Below are 18,206 nucleotides of genomic sequence, written 5' to 3' on the forward strand. Positions count from 1 at the left end.
AAAATTAAAGCTGAGAGATCTGGGAATCTGGTTGGTAAAAAACTTCTTTCTTCCGCCAGTGACAAATTCCTGGGATACATTTCGTATTCATTGTTTAATTCTCTGCGTGAGAGACATTTCATTTGTCACTAAAGTCGTACTACTATTTCCGCCGGAAGCGGAAAGCGAATCCCTGGCATACCCTATCGAAAAGGAGACTCCTGACTCCCTTGAAGGTTACCCATACCTGGATATTAATTCTCTTTGAGAAAATCCTTTGTTTTCTTTCTTAAGATGAAAGCTTGTTCCACTGTTTCCCATCGAATTTTCTTGAATATTTGTATATTTTCAAGGGTATCTCCCGCTTCGTGTCTCCCGCGTTTCCTGCGTTCTTTTCTCCTGCATTTCACCTGCTTTTGCGTTTAGCGAAAGACGACTCTGCTCCTGCCAGTCCGCTGTGCCGCTGGTGCTGGTGCTGCTCCTGCCGCTGCTCCTGGCGCCTAACAATATGCAATAATAACAATTTACATATTCATGAGACGCCCCGCCAACAAACAACAGAAACAACAGCAGCAGGCTCTAAAGGGGAGTGGCTGGGGCAAGGTCCAAGAGGTGGAGTGTCGCAGAGATGGGGAAGGGGGCGGGGTTGGCAGTTTGCATAAAGAGCAGCAGCAGAAGCAAAGGCCGCTTAAAAAGAAGAATCAACAACGGTCTATCCTCCATGGAGGGGTGGAGCGGGTTACTCCACACTCCCCTCCCCACCGCCCATAAACCAAACTATGACAGACCCTTTTGAAGCCCCCTGGAACTCACTTTTAAAAGACCTTTTAAACAGCCATTGGAAACGCCTCTGAAAACCCTCTTGGAAGGCTTCATGGAACGCCTTTTGGAGCACCATGTCATATGGAATACAAATCCCGTCTGGAGTCCCAGTTGGAACCACTTTTTGGAACGTCCTGTTGTATTCCCGAAGCGGAGGACACAAAAATATGATATGAAATCGTCAAAATTGGGAAAATGTGGAAATACAGGGGAAACCCCTTAGAGAATCCAAATCGGAGAAGGTAAAAACTTCGATTCGGAATGCTTTTTGGAACCAGTGAGTGGGGGTTTGTGGGAGATCACGCTGGAACTCCTTTTGGAACCTCTTTGGAATCTCCTTTGGAATCTCTTTTGGAATCTCTTCTGGAACCTCTTTTGGAACCTCTTTTGGAACTTCTCTTGAAACTTGTCTTGGATCTTCTTTTGGGACCTCTTTTGGAACCTCTTTGGAGCCTCATTTGGAACCTCTTCTGGAACCTCTTTTGGGGGTTCTTTTAAAACTCCCTTGGGAGCACAGTTTTGGCACCACTGTTGGAACTAGTTTTGGAAGAGGTGCTAGAATGTAACCCGTGTTGGAAACCTTCACTGGAACCGGAACTCCCTTAGCAGCTCCTCCCCCTCTGGAGTATCTTTTTTGGTCCTCTTTTGGGGAAGCCCCCTTCCCAAAGCCAAATCATCCATGGGAAGCCCCTCTGTCGAGTCCTCTTTATTCTCCCCCACTCTCCCCCCCCCCCCTCCCACCATAAGCCCCCTTCGGACAGCATCAGGCGGCAGCCCTTTTGTTAAGCCGCGGAGACGTAACGGTAGCTGCTTCCCAAATATTTATATTTATATATGGACCCTCCACTCCCTCACTGCCCCCTTCCCCCCCGCAAGGCCTGCCTCATTTATTTGTTTTTCATATTTTTATGATATTTATTTTCAGCGGGTCGGAGTTTTGTTTTTTTTTTTTTGTTTGCAGTCAGCGCCAATTTTTGCGCTTCGAATGATTTTTCCGAAGTGGATTTGCATTTGCAAACCCCCCCAAGAGGGAGTGCGGGGGGGGGGGTGGCAAGGGTTTAAGGTACGATTTTTAGTTAGTTTCTGTGGACCAACGCATGGAGCCAACTCTTGGATGCTGCTGCTGGAAGTTCTTGAAGAAGAACCTACCACAAAAAAAAGAAGAAAAAAAATCAAAACAAAGGGCCAGCGGATGGCAGCAGCAGAGAGAGAGAGCAGCAGCAGCAGCAGCAGCAGCAGCAGCAGAATGGAAACAGCATCCACAAAATCCACTCTCTCTCTGCTGCTGCTGCTGCTGCTGCTGCTTGTCCTCTCTCTCTCTCTCTATCTCTCTCTCTATTCAGAGACGTTTTCCCACAGAGTCAGTCCGTTCTTTAGTCAGTCAGTCAGGTGCAGACAGTTGACGTGTTCGGTTGACCAAAGCGGAAGTGTGCATCGACTGTGTCGATATTTTGTGACCAAAAAAGAACTCAGACACACACACACGCACGCACACACCAAGAGAGCGGCAGAGAGAGCAGTAGAGAAAGAGAAAGAGAGACAAACAGGCCGCCGCCGCCGCAGCAGCAGCAGCATGAATGCCACATACAACTAAAATCCAAGATAGCCGTCGGAAAATGTGGAAAATGTGAATTATAATTGCGCGGAAAATAGAGCAACAACAACGACAAAAAAAAATAAAGAAAAGGGGAAAAAAAACCAGCGACAATTGTCAATGCGCCGCGCCGCGTGTGTGTGTGAGTGTCCCGACGAGCCAGTGCCTGTGTGTGTGTGTGCGAGTGTGTGAAAGCAAAAGAGTGGTGTCGGTGTCCCTACCATCCCCCCCCTCCGCACACAAGCCCCCCCGCCCCCTCGCAGCCCAACAAAGTGTGAGTGCGTGTCCGTGTCCACATATCAGAAGCAGCGGCAGAGCCCCAGCAACGCGCAGCAGCCACGCAGCAGCCACGCAGCAGCCGACGACGACGCCAGCAGAAGGTAGGGCTCGCAAGACATTTTTCCGACATAGCTTTTCCAGCAGCAGCAGCAGCAGCAGCATAACAGCAGCAGCATAACTCACCACACCCTGATCCTGCAGGACCAGCAGCTGCGCAGAGAGAGAGAGAGAGAGAGCCAAAGAGAGAGCGAGAGCGAGAGAGAGATTCTGGGAGGCAGTGGCAGAGATTAGTGCTGCTGCCTGCACGTGGAGTCTGGCCAACAATTTTGTTCGTTTCAGAGATATTTTCAGGCTTCCCCTCTTTAATATTTCCCCCTCCCTACTAGGCTTCCCCCTCTATCCCAAGAAACTTAAGAAAGTTTTGTTGTTGGTCGCTGATAATTTTTCATAGCATACTTTTGTGGGGGCACCCCCACCCCCCTTCCTTTTTTGCTACTGCTCTAAATTGCTAGCATGTGTAGCAGGACACCCCGAACCCCCCCTCCTCCCGCTCTGACCTTGGTCTAAATTTGGTGGAAATTTCATTTGTGATTAATTTTTGGTTGTGGAGTGCGAGCGAGAGAGCAACACTTTTTGATGCCAATAAAAAAATAAATGTAGGATACTGTGTCACACACACACACACAGAAACACAGAGGGATTGACATGTGTGCGTACGTGTAAATGACCGGAAACTGTGCTCAAGTGCTGCTCCCCCTCTCCATGGGTGGTAGGGGGGGTGGGGGACTACTAGGAACCCCTTGGATTCCCATTTTGGCTGCTACTTCGTGTCCTGCTTTTTCTTGGCTTTACTTTCTATCCCCCCCCCCCCCCCCCCCCGCATGTCTTTTCTTAGCCTCTTTCGGGCTTTCTCTTTTTCTTTCTTCTGATTTTCTTTTCTTTTCCTGGGAGGAAGCACTTCAATTGTCAAATTGTTCCTCTTGTTTATTGTTGCAATAGTTTTGTTGATGGACAGGTTTGCCTTTCAGCCTTTCAGTGACTCCCAGACTCGCAGACTCGCAGACTCGCAGGAGACGACTCTCTTCGCCTGTGCCTCCTCGTTGTCGTGTCCTTTCTCCGTTTTCACTTGTTTTTAAAGTGATTTTCGCAGACGTAGTCGCTTTTTATGGGCGTCGTCCTGTCCTGTCTTTTGGCTGGTAACAGAACAACATCCCATCCCCCTCCCCCCACCCATTCCGCCCACACAGCAGGCATCCTGCCTGCTCCTCCTGCTGCTCAGGCTCTCCTTTTCCCACCGAACCGAAAGCCAAACAAAGCAAAGCAAAACAAAACAAAACAATCAACACGGAAGTATATTTCTTGTACCCACTGTGCTGTGTGCTGCCCCCTCCTCCCCCAGCTCCTCCTGCTCCTCCTTCGCCTGCGATGTCCTGTGTACAAATCAGCGTGGCCTAGTGCGCTGCTTGAGGTTGACGCGGAGCCTTTTGTAGGCAAGGAGAAGGGTTTGGGACGAAGCAAGGCAGCAATGGAAGTATGGAAGGATGTAGGTAGCCATGGAAGGATGTAGGATGAAGAAGGTAGCCATAGAGCCATGAAGAATGAGACAGGAGAGCCATGAAGAGGTGTAGAATGGGGCAGTAGAGCCATGAAGGGATGTAGAATGGTGCAGAAGAGCCATGAAGGGAGGTAGAACGGAGCAGGAGAGCCGTGAAGGGATGTAGAATGGGGCAGGAGAGCCGTGAAGGGATGTAGAATGAAGCCTGGGAGGCAGCAGCCGCCATGGAAGGATGTTGCATGGCGGAATACGGATGTAGGATGCGCCTCCAAATGCGAGGAGCTTCATCGGCGTTGACATTTCAGTTTTGTTTTGTTTCTCCTGCTTTCACCTGCTTTCGCCTGTTATTCTTTGTTGCCTTTTGTGCCACCCACAAGAAAGTTCAAAAGTCAGCGATTGTTGCAACAAAATAAGTGCCACACGTAGCACACAAATCAAATTGAATTCCAATGCCAATAGCCGAGAAGCCGGGAAGCCACTAAGCAATTGAAAAATTGCATTACAATGGGGGGAAAAAATTGAATAGAAACAAATAAATAAAAGAGAAAAAGTGGGGGAGCAGGGGTTCCAAAAAAAGGCAATTATAGAAAATATAAACAGGCACAGACAGAGACAGAGAGGAAGGCGGGGTAGAGCCACAGACAATCCTCCGAGAGGACTCTCAACTCTGGCGGCCCAAAGATTTTTCCGACAGGCTGTGGCTGTGGCTGTGGCAGAAAAGTTCTTGCAACGTTTTGCGCATATTAAACAAAAGTTGACGACAGCAGCAGCACAGCAGCAGCCACAGCCACAGAGTGCCACACAGTCGTCGTCCTCATTATTTATTTGATTGCCTGCCCCCGCTCGACGCCGCTGCTCAAAATTACCCCCTGGGAAAATCAGACAAGAGTGGGGGGAGTGCCAGAGTGTGGGGGGGACAAATCATAGAAAAGAGACAACCAGACAGACAGAGAGAGGAGAAACCAGAGGCAGTGGGAAATCTCTTCAGAGAGAACTCTCCAGAGCAGCCGAGCAGCAGGGGCCACAAGCCACAAAAAAAAAGCAGAGAAAAGCCAGAGAAAAAGAGAAACAAACTTCAGTAGTAGTCCACGCGCATAAACGTAATTAATAAAAAGCCAAATTAATGCCAAACAATAATACAAATTCATATCCAAGCAAACACAAACACAAATACAAACGAAACTAAATTGCACACAAAGTCCAGGGGGAAACCCCCCCAATGAGAATGAGAATGAGAATGAGTTTCCCAGAGTTTTCCCCGAAACATGAAAATTGAATGCTAATTTTCGGTTGGGTTTTTGCAGCCCGAAAACCCGAAAACCCGAAAACTTGAATACCCTCATGGGAACCATAGTTCGGGGGCAGCCCAGCAGCCAAGCAGCCACCAAAGAAGACAAGAGATTTTCCAAAAACGATTCTACTTTAATTGGGGCACTTGTTCCAAGGATAACAGAGTGGCAGAGTGCCGGAGTGCCGGAGCGCCGGAGTGGAGCGAAATTTATGACAATTGTTCGGGGAGCGGCGAAAAACTCCTCAGAGTGCTATATATTTGGGGAAAATTCAAGACAGAAAGCAAAATACGTGCATAGGAGGAATAGGCATTTCTCTCTCAAAGAATGGAATATTCTTTAAATATTATCTTGTGGTTCATTTTCTGCCTTGAAATATTTTAAAAGATTAGTAATTGGGAAATAGTTCAAGAATTTAAGGGGAGGCTACCGTTCTAGAGCCCAAAAATTGCCTCAAATTTCTGCCATTTTTTCCGATACAAAATAATGCATTCCGCAAATGTTTCTATTATGTTTTATTTTTTAACTAAAAGAAGTAATTTTTTTAAATTTTTTTATTAAAAAATATTGCTCCAGATCTCGCTAAAGAAACTTCTACAGTCTCCGTATGTGATCTGATATTACAAAACCAACAAATTCTTATAAAAAATGACATTAGTGGGGCCCTGACCTTTTTTCCACTTTTGTAAATTAAGGAATCTTTTATTTGGTGTTATCTTTTATCTAACCTTTCCCAATTTGTATCTTCCTTGAGAGTATTTAATGCCTAAAAATTATTGGGCTGAATAAGTTCCTCTTTCAAGCCTTTTTTTGGGGGCAGAGCATCCTTGGTTGTAGTCTTAGAGAAAGGATTTCCTTCGGACTAGCCAAAAAGCAGAGTATTTTCTGGGATAGAAAGTAGAGATGTAGTATTTTTAGTGGATTCCCTGTGGAGTTTCTTCTCAAATCCCATAAATTCTTCATTTAAAAGCTTATTTCTGATATACAAAATGTAGTTTTCTTAGATCTTTCTTAAATTCTCATCAAATCGATGGCTTTTATAACTTGGCTCCGTTCCTGAGTTAAATGCTTCCTGTCGCATTTCTATCTATGTATCTATGTATATTTTCGATGTATCTTTGTGTACCATTTATTTAAAGGCATTTTCCATCAAATAACTATACAGAATTCACTCTATTTGCCTTCAAAAAATCAGAGAATCCGCTTGATTTTTTATATTCTGTTAAAAACTTTTTCCAATACCTTAATTCTTTGTTTCCTATGAAAAAAAACTATTCAAAACTCCAATTGTTCTTAATTTTCTATGAAATCTCCATCCAAAATCCCTTTTAGGCTTCAATTTGTATGCTAAATATCTCCAGAATTCCTTTTATTCTTCGATTTCCATGCTAAAAATCTCCAGAGTTCCTTTTATTCTTCGATTTCTATGCTAAAAATATCAAATTTTCATTTTATTCGGCATTTCCCAACCAATAACTCCCAGAATTATATTTATTCTTTATTTCCCATCAAAAAACTATCACGAACTCCACTGGGTGTCCATTCCACAAAGTTCTATACCCATTAGGGCACGATTTCCGAATCATATCCAATCGATATCTGTTAGATACAACCGTAAAACCAATCAAATTAAGATACATTTTCGCATTTCGAACTTCCATAAACCACAATTTTTCCTCTCATCAGCAAAGCAGATGGAAAAGTACCCATGCCCTTTTTTGCAAACGACCTTTGCCACATGCCACCTGCCACACACAGAGAGAGAGAGAAAAAGAAAAAGAACAACAATAAATGCCAGTTAATAAGTGCAGGTCATACACACACACACACACACACATGCAGTAGCTATAATTACACACACACAGATACAGATACAGATACAGAGATACACACAGATACATCGACACAGACAACAACTAAACAGTTCGTTGAGCAGAAAAACGAGGGAAATCTACTTAATCACGTTTAATTAAGGTGAGTTTATAAGTAGACACATCCCCCCACCGCCCCACGCCCCACGCCCCTCGCCCCCATCTGCCCCTTTCTGTGAGTGTGAGTGTGAGTGTGTGTGTTATATTTTTTTGCGAACTGCTTTTATTGCCTGACGAATGATACAAAAGAGAGACAGAGAGAGCCCACTCTCCCACAGTGGGGCACAGGTAATCACAGAACCAGAGATCCACACAGTCTCCGCAGCCCCCCCTACCCCCTCCCAACAATGTGCACCATAAATGCAAATTAGGGTTAAATGTTCATCAAAGTCTCGGGGCGTGTCCCTGTATCTGTATCTGTATCTGTGTGTGTGTGTGTGCCTGGTACTGCTGCAGCAGAGGATTATAATAATAAGCAAGTGCTTAGCATAAATGGATTTATTGGCTGCACAACATTCATTCATCAGGAGTCAAATGTTCCAGCAGCCTCCCCCCCCCCCAGAAGATAGATGGAGGCAATACGGAGCAGCAACAAAATACAGACAGATAGAAGGAGCAGCCATGATCCTGGAGCTCAAAGGTAGACAGAGAGAGTCCTTGAGGTAAAGGAGGGATATATAGTGGCAGCATAGAAATAAAGCCAATTCGCATGCAAATCAACTCCAAAGATACATCTTTGCTGCAAGCATTTGATGTAAAAAATGTAGAAGAAGCTTTTCAGGTTTTTTATTCAGTTTTTTGTAGATTTTTCCACCTTTTAGAACCAAGTTTCAACACCTTTTGTACTCTGTTGGAGAAAGGGAACTGAACTTCTGATTTGTGCTTTGATTTATGCCACGTGCCACCTGCCGTGTCCTTCCAGTCAGTGAATCCTTCTCCTCCTCTGCACTGCTCTTCATTCTCCACTGAATCTCTATCATCGCCTGCTCTCATTCTCCACTGCAGCTCCCCTCCCCTCCTCCACCTTCTGGCCTTCGCCTGGCAATCCTCTGGCTTCTGTTGCCTCCTGCCTGCCTGCCTGCCTGCCTGCCTGCCAGCCAAATCTCTGTGTCACACATTTGGTTAATTGAAAAAGCATCAAGGCCCTCATCATTAGCAAAAGCTTCGTGACTTATGCTCATGGCAGCCCCTCCTCCCTCCCTTCCCGCCACCATTTATGTAATCGATGCATGTCGAACAGCAGCAGTAAACGGGTGGGGTGCGGGGGGGTGGAGGGGCAACAACAAGTGAATGGCGTGTGTGACACGAGCTGAAAAACGAAACGAAATGGGACACAGGCAAAGAGTGAGAGAGAGAGAGAACAGAAGAGAGAGGGAGAGGTGAAAGGAGACAACTGTATGCTCGTTGATTTCAATTTGTGAATGGTTTTTGTTGCTCCTGCTGGAGCGGGGGGGGGGGGAGGGTGGGTTGGGGGTTGCACATGCATTTGCATTTGCATATTGCACATATGCCCCTCCATTATTCCATGTTTTTTTCTAATTAAGCTCTTGGCATAAAAACAAAAAAAAACTAAAGCACAGGCCGCACGACTCCTGCCAAAAGAAAGATAAGGCTCGTGCAAAAGGAATTTACTCTATAAATTGCATAGTGCTCTGCCTTTTTTTTGGGTTTTTTTTGCGGGTGGGATTTAGATCCAAAGCTTGGGCTAAAAAGTACATAAATTTCAAATAAGTCACGTTTCCGACACACACACACACACACACCCACACACACAGATACAGATAAATGGCGTCTGAAAATTTTTGCTTTGTTGTGGCGTCTGCGGCCAGCGGCCAACGGCACGCCTTTTTATGCCCCCCCGCAACAAATAAAATAAAAACTAAATTGTACAAAAATATTTTTGCCTTTTTGGCTCGTTTTTTTTTTTTTAATGTGGGAAACTTTTTTGATTTGCAAAAGTTTTCCATAGTTTGGAAATTATTTTTCGTCTGATGTTTGTTTGTAAGCGCAGATTTTTAAGCTGATTTTCAGATTATTATCAACACCCCAGCGAAATAACAAAATGGTCGAGAAAATACAAAAAATAAGGAGAGAGAAAGAATGAACATTTTTTTATCCAAAAAATAAAATTCACAGAAAAATATTTCCAGCGGTTCCACGAAAATGGCAGCGACGCTCGTGTGGGGATCAATGAAAGGAATTTTCATCCGTTCAATACATGAGAAAAAAAAAGAAAGAAAGAAAAACCATTCCTAGTATTCCCTTTTCTTGTATTCCGTGCATGGGGATATGTCCTTCCGGTCTCTGCTATGTAATGTCACGTAAATAAACACAGCAAATGGCTGACAAGCGGCACCACCCGCACCACCCACACTCTACAATCGTTATGGCCAGGGCCAACACCAAGTAACTGCTGATTTATTTGCCACATTTCTGTGTTCTGCGTTGAGTTCTTCCCAGTGCTGTGTGTGAGGGGATCGATCTAGTACTTTTGAATACCCTTCAAGGGGTATGCTGGACATAAGAGAGGGCAGGCAGACAAATAGAACAGTCTGTCGTATATACTCTCGTCGTCACTCGTCACTCACCCTCCTCCCACGAGAACAAAACCCTTTTGCTTGAAAATATCACCAAAATGCACATTTCCTTATCGGCAAGATCAGCGCTGGAAGAATTGCCATGCAAATTGCAGCAACACTTTTTCATAGTCTCTTTTCACCGTCACGTTCGCCCTGGCACTGCTTGCCAGGCAGAGGCGAAGCTGCGACATAAAGTATTGTGTTTATTTGTGTGTAGCCCCATAAAGTATCACATTTGTTTGTATTTTGCGCAGTGGCAGATCAGCGTCGGCAGAATTGCGATGCAAAAACGAATGCATGGTATTTGTTTGTATTTGTTCGCCTTTCCAGACATGAACCAACATGCAAGGGTTTGCAAGGCAGAGGCAGAGGCTGAGACATGTGTTTGTACATATATGGCGCAGCGGCAGATCAGCGTCGGCAGAAACGTCTAGTTCGGCTTTCGAGACTTGAACGAACATGTCAGGCAGGGACAAGGGCATAGCCGATGATTGCTTTTGTGTCTGTTTCCCCCCCATCACATTTTGCTTTCCAGGGTATCTACCTTTCGTTGCTGTGTGGTATTTTGTTTCCTATTTTTTGCATTTATTACAGTTCTTCCTCCCCTATTGTATCCTTCGTAATCCCCACTTCTTTCGTATTCCCTCTGCACAAATATTATACACACTTTATGTGCATATTTTTATGCGGCATTCATTCTCTCCATAGTTGTGTGGCATTTAGTGCTGTTGTTTGCTCGTTTGCTCTGGTCGCCATTTTTACGACTCCCAATTTGTTCGTCCCGCCGCCTGGCCTGTCCTGGAACTTTAATTGAATAAGTTTTAAGCGGATTTTCCAAAAACAGAGACAGGACAGGGAGAGGGAGAGCGTTCTCTCGCGGTGCCGTATGTGTAATTCCTAATTGAAATATGCAAAAGCAGCAGCGATTTCTGCATAACAAATATGCTTCGGGAGAGAGCAGAGAGAGAGAGCAGAGAGAAGCAACAGCTGAAACACACAAAAGGTGTTGCAATTTGATTGCGGCGGGAGTTGGGCCAGAGGCGAGATTTGCATTTATAATCCGAATTAGACGGTAAATAAATGATGAGCGAGTAAGACAGAGAGAGAGAGAGAGAGAGAGAGAGAGAGAGAGAGCGAAAAGGGGGGAGGAGCTTGTATTAACATAATTGGGCCAGGAAAATGGTCTCGAATCCAAGGGGAATTCTTGGTAAGAGTTATCTTTAGGATTATAGTTTCTCCCTGGCCTGATTTTCATTCTGATTATGACTACAAATATTTCCAGGAATTACTCATGAAAAATATCATCAAATATTTATAGAATTCTATACTGTGAAATTCTAGGAAATCCTTGGGTTACGGGCTACAGTTATTTATGGCTTTTTTCCATTAATTTCTATTTTTGATAACTATATTCCTGGAAATCTGTGACGGGTGATTACAGTGCAAAATTCGGGGGAATTTTTTGCTACCTCTCCTCCATTCAGGGCATAGTTCTTGGAAATCTTTTAGTGGGAAATAAATCGAGTATTTCTGGGGAAATTCGTGGCATCCACTATTGTAAACACAGTTGAACTTCCGCTGAATTTTCCACATTTCTCCATGGGTTGATAATAATAGCTAATACCCTAAATCCACGAAGGCAATATCATAAAGAAATATCATATCTACCAGAATGCCAAAGCACATGCCAATCGGTTCATTATTATAGCCATAATATGGAAAAACCCCGCCCTTGGGCTAATTGAACACCTGGCTTTCGAGCTCTTTTTAGGCTAAAGGCAATGCGCTTTTTCGTAGGACGCAAAACCAATTTTTTGCCCCTCGATTGAGCCAAAGGGAAGGCTTTACTTTTGTTTATAATGCTATTAAAATTCCCCCATTTTTTAGAGTCTTTTCCCTCTAGCCCTTTGACATCGCTCTCTCTCTCTTTTTGCTCTCTTAATTTCAATAAAAAATTGGCCGAAATTGATAGTCCAAAAAGCCCCGAGGGCTGGTCGCTTGTGAAAATTGAATTTCCCCAGATGGAAAACTGATTTTTTGTCTGTCAAACTGTGAAGACCAGTTCTCAATAATTCAAAAAAAGAAGAAACAAAATTATTGGTTATATTTCCGCGTTTAATTTGCTGCTGCTTAAGGACTGCCCCAAAGGATTGGCTGGGGGGAGGGGGTTGCACACAGCCAGCGGCAAGCCACAAACGACTTGCATCTCGAACGATGCCCCGAAACGGAAGTCGAGCGGCTTCTTTTCCTGTTTTTCCTGCTGTTTTTCCTTTTGAACATTTTTACATAAAAAGCAACTTTTCTGTGGGGTGGGCTATGGTGTGGCACCTGATGTACGTGCCACACATACATACACTTGCAGACTGGAAACTCACGTTGAAATGTAATTTCATGGCACACAAGTTTTTAATTAAATTTCATGGCAGACGGGGGGTGGTACGAGGTACACCAGGAAAGGGGCCGAAGGAGGAGGAGCAGCAGCAGCAGAAGGAGGAGATGCTGCAGGAGGAGCAGGAGTAGCAGTAGCTCTAGGAGCAGCATGTGGCATGGAGTCAGTCTCTCTCTCTTTCGTAGGCGAAGGCCTTTTAACATGCAATCAACAAACCACTCTGGCATGCATATAGGCCACCAGGGAGAGCGAGCGAGCGAGCGAGCGAGAGGAGCATAAAGCATATATTCCATATATATATATATATATATATATACATAATATACTCTTTCGTTTCGTACAAATGCCACTGCCACAAAAAACTGCAGCCTTAATGCGTTTTTCAAGTGGCAGCCAAGCAGCAGAAGCGGCAGCACAGGGCAAGAGGCAAGCGGCAAGTGGCAAGAGGCAAGCGGCAAGTGGCAGCTGCTGCTGCTGCTACTGCTACTGCATTTGGGGGCATGGGTTTCCAGCGGCAATCATCGTCACATAATTTTATTAAGCTCTTAGCTCTCTCTCGCTCTCTCTCTCTCTCTCTCTCTCTCTCTCTCTCTCGCTCTCTGTGGGACCATCGACAGACCATAAACGGAATGTCCGCAACGTTCGAGGGGTCCAAGGACTCTTCGGTTCTGGTTCTGGTTCTGGTGCTGGTGCCTCTTCCTGTTCCTGCGGTTGCCCTGTTTGCGGTGCCACATGCCACATGCTGCCCGCCTGACTGCCTTGCTGGTTATTGGCCATCAAGGGTTTTCAAATAACTTTATAAAGATCCTGGCTACCACTACCGCTACCACTGCCTGCCAGCTGGCTGGCTGGCTTTCCCGTAAAACTGTTTATACGATATTCAGATTTCTATATATCAGCGAAACAGGGGGAGAGAAAGGGGGGAAGGGGTGTGGGGAGGGGGTGGGGGTGGGGGAGGGGGGAAAGTGTTAAAGTGCCACAACGATAAGAATCCATTTGGCAAATGGAACTGGGATAGGGAGGAGTATCTATTTATCTGTGAAAACATCTGGTGTGACAGCTATCTGGCAGATACGGATACAGATCGTTGCGCAAATATATAATGCAATTATTTGTGGAATGGTTTGATATGAAATGTAATGATTGTACACGGGATTGCTGCAGTGGGGAGTTCTCTAGTGATATCTTGTTGATGACAAATAAAAAAATTTTAAAGGTAGATTGAGCGATACAGAGACAGAGATAGATAGATACATAGATACAATGATAAATAGATATGTGGAGCGACAAGGCTGCTACGTGGCCAAAAAAAAGATAGAAAAAATACAAAATAATCTATAAAAGAAAAATCGATAAATAAATCGATAAACAGATTTTGAAACACATAGATTTATTGACAAATAAACAATTAAATTAATAACAAACAATTGGATAATATGTCGATAAAAAATCGATAATAATCGACAATGAATTGATAGATAGATAAATAAATCGATAAACTGATTTCGAAATACCATTTTAATTGATGGATAAATAAATAAATGAATACAAATTATATTCTGATAAAATAAATCAATAATAATCCATCATCAATAAATCAATCAATAAATAAATGGATATATAAATAAATCAATAAAAATATCTGATAAATGACTAATGAAAAGAAATCGATAATTATATTCATACAAAATTTCGATAAAGAGACATATATATTTAGATTAATTATATATGTACATAAATCGATTAATAGATATGGATATATCGACAAGTAAATCGATATATGTATATTGATAAATATCTAGATAAATATTGATAGATAAATAAGTAGATTAAAATGATTTAATATGTGATTAATTGATAGTTGAATAAATAACTTATGAAAAGAAATCGATAAATACACAGATTACCAAACAACTAGATTAATTAATATATCGATACATTCATTGATACATATTTATACTAATTAATAATCGATAAATAAATTTATTAAAAGATTAATAATTAATATTATAATTAATTAATATATAGATTAATTGATAGATGAAAAATTATTTTAAAAAATAGTATCAATGATAAATGGAAAATTAAATTATAATCAAGATTTCGATACATAAATTTATAAATACATATCTAGATAGGGAAAGATCTTGATAGGGAAACAATACACCAATACATAAATCGATAAATAGAAACCCCACTCCTACCTACCTTCATTTCGTGGCTTTTTTCTTCCCTGTAAAGTTAATTATTTCCCCCGTTCCTACCCATAGAGCCTTCATACTACAGATATTTCATTAGCCTTCTGCATATTTGGCTAACAAATCAAACAAAGAGAAAGAGCGAAGAAAAAAAGCGAGGAATCCATTGTCACGGGGGGCGGGGCGGGGCGGGGCAGTGGCAGTGGCATTGGCAGTAGCCAGCAGATACTTTGACTTTGTTTATTGTCAAACAAGAGACAAGCGATGTGACCTCGGGGCCACCTCCTACCTCTCGTACGCACCCTCACAGATACTCGCACACACACACACACACACACACACACACTCACTGGCTAATGCAATTCGCTGTTGACGCTGCTGTTGTCGCTTCTGCTTCTGCTTCTGTTGTTGTTGGCAATAGTTGTTCCGTCCGTTCCGTTCCGTCTATCTGCGGCATTACATTACACACATGTGGCATGTGTGGCAGCGTGGAGGCGTGACTCTAAGGCTGGCGGGGCGTGCAACAAGTTATGTGTCGCCGCAATTAGTTGTTTGGCCTTGCCCCCACCCCCGCCACCGCCCCCCGCCCCGCAGCTTCAGCAATTTTCTTGGCACCAAAGCCAAAACCAAAAGCACCCAGACACCCAGAGCCACGGGGAGACGTTGCAGCAGCAGCAGCAGCAGCAGCGCCACACGCGTAAGTGTGTGTATCTGTGTGCAAGTGTGTGCGTTATGCAATTGATGAGACTTATGGGTAAACACTCGAACACTCGAACACTCAAACACTCGAAACACTCGAAAAATTCAATGTTAATTATAATAAAAACCACAGACAAAAGCTCATTAGAGCATTTCCACAGAGAAGGAATTTTGCCAATCTTAAGATGCATTTCGCAATATTTTCTCTGCGGGAAGGGGGGGGATGGGGTGGAATTCTAGAATTATTCTAGAATATAGGTAAATATTTTGCATTGTTTTTGGCCTTCAACGAATGGCATTTTGCCATAGAATTTCATCAGTGGGGAAAATATTACACAAATAGCGTGAGCCTCTTGTATTTATGGCACTGCCTTATCGATTAATAATCGTTATCTATTGGCCATTAGTTCGGTGCTGAAAGTCATCGAATTGAGGCTGAGTCCCACAAATGTGAGAAAATCTATAAAAGTCGAAACGTTTTACATACCGATTCAATATCGATAAAGTAATTTAGATCATAGTAAGTGCTGGAACTCGAAAAATAAAAAAGATAAACAATTTTTTTAAAGTTTTCAAGTGTTTCTTAAAGCAATTTGGGCCATAGGAAATGACTAAATGAAGGAGTTTTAGCAATAAAAAAAAAGATACAAAATGTTCAGAATTTTTTAAAGAGTACTTGATGGATTATTAATTAATTTCATATCGATTAAATATCGATTAAGTGTCGGAAAAGCGATTTGAGCGATAGGAAATGAATAAATGATGCAAATTTATAAATAAAAAAGAGATAAACAATTTTTGTTATGTTTTCAAGCGTTACTAAAGGCAATACCAATATATTTCATAACGATTAAATGTCGGTAAAGTGTTTTAGGCTATAGGAACTGAATAAATTAGGGAATTCGAGGAGCAAGAAAAAAACGAAACATTTTTCTGAATTTTTCAAAATGTATTTGATATATTATCAATCGATTTCATAACGATAAAATATCGGGGACAAAATAGAGATAAACAACATTTTTCTGGATTTTTCAAGGGGTGCTTGATGGAATATCAATCGTTTTTCATATCGATTAAATGTCGATAAAGGTATTCAGACCATAGGAAATTAATAAATTATGGTATTCGAGGAATAACCTTTCGAGGAAACAATTTTCTGGATTTTTCGAGCGCTGAAAATTAAATAAATCGAAAACTATCCCCCACAACCATCGAATATTTCGAGACACTACTCCTCCTCCAATTCCCTAGAATATCCCTCCGATGGCAGCTGTCTTTTGCGGCCATCGCCATGCATATTTCATGTGCGAAATGAAGGTCCGAATGTCTGAATGTCTGAATGTCTGACCGAATAACTCGTTGAATATTTATAGTGGCACGACCTTCAAATGTCCCATAATTTAGACCACCTCCTCTGGGGTCTGTGCTCTTTTCATGTGAGAGAAATATTTGATTGCATGCATTATGTAAATATACATATAATAAATTAATATTAAGAGACAAATTGTTCGGTCAACGCTGACATTTTGTTTAAAATGAAAATCTCTCAAATAGTTTTCACACATTGCTGTCGCTGTCTCGCTCTCTCTCTCTCTCTCCCGCTGTTGCTCCCTCTCTCTCTCTCTTTTAGTGTTGCACAAATTTATGTGGCAATTATCAACACTCTCCAAGGAGAGACCACACTAGCAGCAGACCATCAGCAGAGCTTCCATTCCCCAGCAAAAAAATATTCATTAAAATTCCTTTTGTTTGCCCGAAAGATTTTTTAACTTTTGGTCATTGTTTGGGGTTTAGTGTGCGTGTGTGTGTGTGTGTGTGTGTGTGTGTGGCTTATCTTGCCCCAAGGGCCATGTGTCTTCAGTGTCGCTTTCCTGTGTGTCTCCTGTGCGTCTCTTGTGTAAATTTAGAAATTTATGATTATTTAAAAATTCATTCATGCAACGGCAGGGCAGGGGCAAGATAGTGTGTGTGTGGCATAAAATATGAATAAATTATCGTGTCCATTGTTTTGGGGCTTTGCACACGGAAGAAGTAACCAAAAATTGGAGAAGGGCCAACAGAGCCGAGAAAGAGTGGACTGCGGGGGAGGGGGGGGAGCGGTCCTGTAAGACTTTCCTGGCCACAAGCAACACGGATAAGGACACACAGAGACACATGGGGCATTGTCTTAACTGGAACTCGAAACCCCATCCCGTTGTAACCCTCTCTCCCTCTCTCTCTCTCTCCCTCTTCGTGTGTCCATTCTGGTCTCTGGAACCCTCTTGAACATGCTGTTGACATGGCTTTTGTCATTTTCTGGTTATGGCCAAGAGCGGACAAAAGGCAGCGCAGGAAACTCCCACTACCCCCGGCCCCCTGGCCCCGCCACTCCCCCTTGTTCGCCCTTGCTCTCTTCTCTTCACAAACTTTTTGGCTAGAGTTTCGGTTACACTCTTTTTGGCAACAGTTTGGACCGTGTTTGTTTCAAAAATTTGATATAACAAAATTTTTTTAAGTGGCGAGAGGGAGATGGAGAGAGAGAGAGTAGAGGGGAAAGCTAACAGCTTTTGGAAGCATTTTACTAGTGAAACAAAATATTTATAGGTTTTAGCAGCATTTTAATTTCTCTCACAGAATATTCCAAAACAGTTTTAGAAGAATTGTTTTCTTGGAAAGATTTTAGAGGTATTCTAAAATAGTTTGACAAGCTTTCTTTTCTTGGACATCTTGTAGAAGGATCGTAACTGATCATGATAAAATTTTAGAAGTTTTGTATACTTGGAAAGGTTTTAGAGGTATTTTTAATGAATCCAAAAAAGTTTGAGAAGCATTGTTTTCTTAGAAAGCTTGTAGAAGGATCGTAAATGATTACAAAACAGTTTTAAAAGTATTGTTTTCTGGGAAAAATTTTAGGGGTATTTTAAATGAATCAAAGACAGTTTTAAGGGAATTGTTTTCTGGGGAAGTCTTAAG

General features: G+C 42.7%; 1 protein-coding gene across 23 annotated transcripts in view; it reads left to right on the forward strand.

Moving 5' to 3' along the window:
• The first annotated feature begins 2,157 nt into the window (after positions 1-2,157).
• GluClalpha (glycine receptor alpha 1) overlaps positions 2,158-18,206 on the forward strand; it is a 42,353-nt gene continuing 26,304 nt past the window's right edge. For 22 of the 23 annotated variants that reach the window (XM_015182934.2, XM_033378286.1, XM_033378307.1 and 19 more), the window contains exon 1: positions 2,159-2,775. The gene's annotated coding sequence lies outside the window, so the exon portion shown is untranslated. Of the gene's footprint in view, positions 2,776-18,206 lie in introns of all 23 variants that reach the window. The other variant, XM_033378302.1, reaches the window with a different exon arrangement.

The sequence above is a fragment of the Drosophila pseudoobscura genome, chromosome 2 (assembly GCF_009870125.1).
Source record: "Drosophila pseudoobscura strain MV-25-SWS-2005 chromosome 2, UCI_Dpse_MV25, whole genome shotgun sequence".
NCBI classification, from domain to species: domain Eukaryota; kingdom Metazoa; phylum Arthropoda; class Insecta; order Diptera; family Drosophilidae; genus Drosophila; species Drosophila pseudoobscura.